The sequence below is a fragment of the Panicum virgatum genome, chromosome 8K (genome assembly GCF_016808335.1).
Source record: "Panicum virgatum strain AP13 chromosome 8K, P.virgatum_v5, whole genome shotgun sequence".
Taxonomy (NCBI): Eukaryota; Viridiplantae; Streptophyta; class Magnoliopsida; order Poales; family Poaceae; genus Panicum; species Panicum virgatum.
The window spans coordinates 10,744,150-10,749,101 of NC_053143.1; the positions used below are offsets into that span (position 1 = coordinate 10,744,150).

Consider the following 4,952-nt stretch of genomic DNA (forward strand, 5'->3'; position numbering starts at 1 on the left):
GGTCTGAGAGGGAGTGGAGGCGCCGCCGCTAGGGTTAGCGAACATAGGAGAATTAGGGGTACCTACGGTGTCGACGGCGTGGTGATGCCCGCGGAGGAGGGGAGGCGGCGCCAGATGCCGAGGAGGTGGTGGAGCGAGGTGCAGTGCGCTGGATCTGAGGGACAGAGAGAGGATCAGTGCGGCGGCTGTGGATCTGAGGTGCAGAGATGAGGAGGATGAGGAGCTAGGGTTTTCGGCGGCGTGTCGGATGAAGGTGATTTTATAACATGAGGATGTGATCCAAACCGTTGATAAGGGATGGACGGATACGATATATTGGACCTTGTGTGCACACCGAGAAAACAGCCCAGATCCAGGCCAGTTTACTATTTTTTTAATTTTCATCTAATTAAGGTACCCTTTAAAATAACTTGAAAAATAATTATCTTATAAATACCTAATATTTTTTTACAGGTAGTGGACAACATCAGAGTTGTTATGTAGACGGTTCAATAGTTTTTTAGTATATTTGCTATTTTCTATCATTTAAATAAATTTCTACAAGCTTATCAATAATTACTCCATGCTGAGCTACAATTACATCTGATAAGTTTCGAAAAATTGAGCAAAAATTATATTTAAACTCATATGTTCTATTACAGTCCAAGTCCTATAGATAGATGACAAATTCAATTGTCTTATATGGATAATTCAAACTTCTTTCTCCAAATTACCACATAATAATTGTAATAATATCTAAATTTGGTCAAAAAAATTCTAAAATTTCACATGATAACATATTTTTTTGTCTACAATCTTATGATAAAAAACTTAAATAGTTTTAGTAAAATTGGACCATGCATGGTTCACAAATGGATACATCTCTCAAAGAGCTTCTTATAACTCAAGTTAATCTTTGAGATTAGACTACTTGATAACATTTTCGAATTCGTATGGATCTCAAATTTGGACTGAAGCTTATGTTTACCATAATAATAGAAATTATGAAGTTAAATTAGTTATTGTTATGTAAAAATATGTTTTGCTATTCTATGCTTAAATGAAAGAAAACAAGCTATATGAAGAAGATTAAAGAAATCATAATTGACTTACAAAAAAAATGCAATTACACGAAAGAACATAATTTTAGAAAAATTTAGGAAAAAACCATCAAATTTGGAATTCATACGAGGGAGAAATACCAGTTACGAATTTTAAATCTGAATTAAAAAGAAAAATATCAATCATAGTTGTGTTCTTCGCATCGCCCACGTGGCACTAGACTAAAATATTTGTAATGCCCAACAATTACAAACAAAGTGTGTAGCACGGTGGTAGTGCTCGTCTTTACCATAGCCAGGTCACAGGTTCGATTCCTCGGGATGGCAAGTTTTGTTTTTATTTTCCAGAAAAACAACCATTTGTACTAAACCTCCTAATGCGCTGGCCTAACACAAGTGGACGGCCAGCCCAATGGAAGATGGGCTTCCCTCAAAGTCTCGTGTGCTTGGTTCGAACCCTCCTCTGCCTCAATTGTTTGATGGTTTTGTGGGCGAGATGAAACATATAAATAAAATTGGTTCATCCCGTGGCACCATCCTCTTCACCTGCAAGACGGGGGAGCATTGTACGCTTGCCGGCGTCTACTACATCCCGTGGCTCACAGCGAGCATCGTGAGCCTCGGCCAGCTCGACGAGGACGACTACAAGATCGACATCGATAAAAATTGACGTGGATTAGGATTTTATTTGTATTGTCTTTTGTTTGAATAGAGTTTTGAGTAGATTTCAAAAGGATTTGAATTTCGGGGTTGATTTCAAGGAATTTTTGTGTACCACCAAATGACCCAGCAAACAAACACTCGAGCATACAAGTTGTGGTTGGAGGTTTTCAAAATACTTTCTAGTGGTTTTTGGAACTTAGCAAAACACAGGGTGTTACAATACCCCAATGTTTATATCGAATCCACGGATAGATTGAGGCTACGGTAAATCTGTCTATAAAGATCAGGACTTCCCTACAGTGCAAACAATATAGAAAGCCAAAGGTAAAGGTATAAGAGACGTGTCGGTTGAATTCCAAAGCTTTTGGGTGTTTGTGTTGGTGGCGCCGTACGGCACGGGGTCTGCAAAAGCCCAGATAGCAAATTAGGTCTTCAGGGATAGCAAATTAGGTCTTGCTGTCTAGCTGAGATCGTAACCATATCTAAAACACAACTCTATCGGTGGTAATCTACTGCTAGCTAGTTGTATGTATGCATCTCTAAATCCGTTCACTCTCTTGTGGCGCGGTATTCACAAAATGAATCCAAACAATAACATAGCACATAATAAAGGAAATACATGTTATATTTTACTGCATAGTACCAACTGATCATGGTTACATAGCAACACAATAGATCGGCATCACTAATCAAGTAATCATTTGGAGATGCACGATGATAAGTATGCCTTCTTGTCACATCCTACTTCCTCAGCTGCTTACTTTTTTAACACCTGTATTTCCTTCATAATTTTTGCCTTCTCAGCATCATATGCCTTTGTAGCTGCCTCATTTGCCTCTGCTAACACAACCACCGTCTTCCTTGTGTCCTCCAATTGCCTTTGGAGTTCACCCTCTTCCACCTCACACGCCTCCAATTCCGATTCGAGTATAACCTTTTCCTTTGTACACTCCTCTAATTGCTTTTGGAGTTCATCGTTTGTCTCCCTACACTCCTCCAATTCCAGCCTAATCTTTATTTCGACTTCCTGTTGGAGTTTAATCTTTAATTCGAGTTCCCCAATGATTTTTACCCTCACTTCGAGTTCAGATTCGAGTTCACCGTGTTCCTTCCTACACTCCTCCAATTCCAGCCTAATCTTTATTTCGACTTCCAATTGGACTTGAATCTTTAATTCGAGTTCCGAAATGATTTTTGCCCTCACTTCGAGTTCAGATTCGAGTTCACCGTGTTCCTTCCTACACTCGTCCAGATGCCTTTGGAGTTCACCCAGTGTCGCCAAACACACCTGCAACTCTCTCTCCAACTGGGAAGAGGTCTTGGACGTTGTGCCTAAAGTTCATTTTAGAGGATGCATTAGAGTAGAGAGATGGGAGTACGACCACACTGCACAAAAATTGGACATTGAAAAAAAAATGAGGTCTTTTTCCTGGGGACATATCCTGTGCAATCAAGTTTATGGTGCAATTACCGTGCAATCCAACTAAAAAAAGTTTCAAAAAATTCTGAAAAAAATCTTCAATGTGCATCTCAACCTACTTCATCTATATATAAAATTTCAGGGTCAAATTCGTCCTCCTCTAGAAGTTACAAAAAAGACAAATTTTCTGACAAAAGTAATAGTTCAAATGCAACCTAAATTTGTCTTTTTTGTAACTTCTAGAGGAGGACGAATTTGACCCTGAAATTTTATATACATATGAAGTAGGTTGAGATGCACATTGAAGATTTTTTTCAGAATTTTTTGAAACTTTTTTTAGTTGGATTGCACGGTGATTGCACCATAAGCTTGATTGCACAGGATATGTCCCCCTTTTTCCTCACCTTCTCCTCCTGGTGCCAAAGAGGAACCTGTAAAGGTCCTTCCTAGGGGGGTCCACCAGGTCCTTGCTAGGGGCGTCCTTGGTAGACGCACCAAGGTAGGCTGTCCTCCTAGACGCAGCAAAGCACCAGCAGCCAATCCTGCAGCAAATCCTGCGCCCAATGGCAATGCAAACGCCATGTTCTGGCGACTTGCAGAGGTCGGCGGCTTATGGCCGTCGTCGCCCTCCTGGCGCTACTGTTGTCACGCACTCGCTGGAGTTGGAAGACGCTTCCGCTATCTTCGCCGTGCCCCAGGTAAAGGTTGCGGTGCGTGATCGTGCCCCTGCCAAAGCTAGCTTTACTTGGGGGGTCAATATATATAAGGGAGGGAGAGAGAGAGCGGAAGGAAGTGTGTACGAGGAAGCGGGAAGAAGCAGAGGAGAGAAGGGATGAAGTGTCGGTGCTAAAGAGGGAAGAAGCAGAGGGGAGGGAAAGGATGCAGTGTCAGCGAGGAAGAAGGACGGGAGGGAAAGGATGCAGTGTCAGCCCCCGGCTCCCCCCTCCTATCCTATCTTGCTGCGCCGTGTCACCTGTTTCCGATTCCCTCCTGGCGATTCGTCCGTACGGCCGTACGGGTTACTGGTGCTGGGAGCCTGCGGGGAACGCCGCACGGGGTCAGCAACAAGAATCGGACCGCGCCGTGACGTGGTGCATCCGGCCAGCCTACTGCGCGCGACGAGGAGCAGCGCAGCCAGGCTATAAACTGCGGGGAGGTCATAATAAACTGCCGGATGCGGGTGCGCCGAGGGCTCCGGCGGCCTGACCTGATGCCGCGCGCGGCTCGCCCGGTGGCGCCGCCGCTCTCCGGCGGTTACTCGCTTCCAAGTGCCGGCGTCAAAGGCGTGGCCTTTCACGTCCAGGTAGAGGAAGCTGCTGTCGGCCACCTCCTGCAGACTTGCAGTTTCAGGCAGGTAGCTCAATCACAAGTTCGGAACAAGGCAGTTTCAACAAGTTCAGACTTCAGACTGACCGACAATTCAGAGCTCTTGCGCTGAAAAGAAAATGGTTGCCAAATTCTAAGAGATAGCTCAAAATAGTTGGGCACGTAATAGAATAAGGAAAGGGGAGTGTGATGATTTCACCTGATTGTCTCAGCTCCGGCAGGCATTGACAAGCATTTGTCTGCTCCTTGGGATGCATACAAGTATGTTGTTGCTGCAAGCATGTCCTAGTAGAGGGGAAAAAAAAGGGAAACAGAGCTAAGAGCTAAGGCCTGGTTTAGATGCAAAATTCAAAATTCCAAAACTATAAAGGGAGAGTTTAGTCTCTCCTAATGTAGTAGTTGCTAATGTGGTGAGATTGTTGGGAGACTGTAAAAGCACCTCTCTCAATAATCCATGAAAGTGGTATTGCGATATCCTAATAACATGTTATTAGGAAATATTT

General features: G+C 43.4%; 1 long non-coding RNA gene across 1 annotated transcript; it reads right to left on the reverse strand.

The window, feature by feature from the left end:
- Positions 1–2,307: 2,307 nt before the first annotated feature.
- On the reverse strand, positions 2,308–4,009 carry LOC120643910. Its single transcript, XR_005663240.1, has 2 exons — positions 3,528–4,009; positions 2,308–3,035 (listed from the first exon to the last, which is right to left on the reverse strand). It is a non-coding gene; the product is annotated as an uncharacterized LOC120643910 (long non-coding RNA).
- Positions 4,010–4,952: the final 943 nt, after the last annotated feature.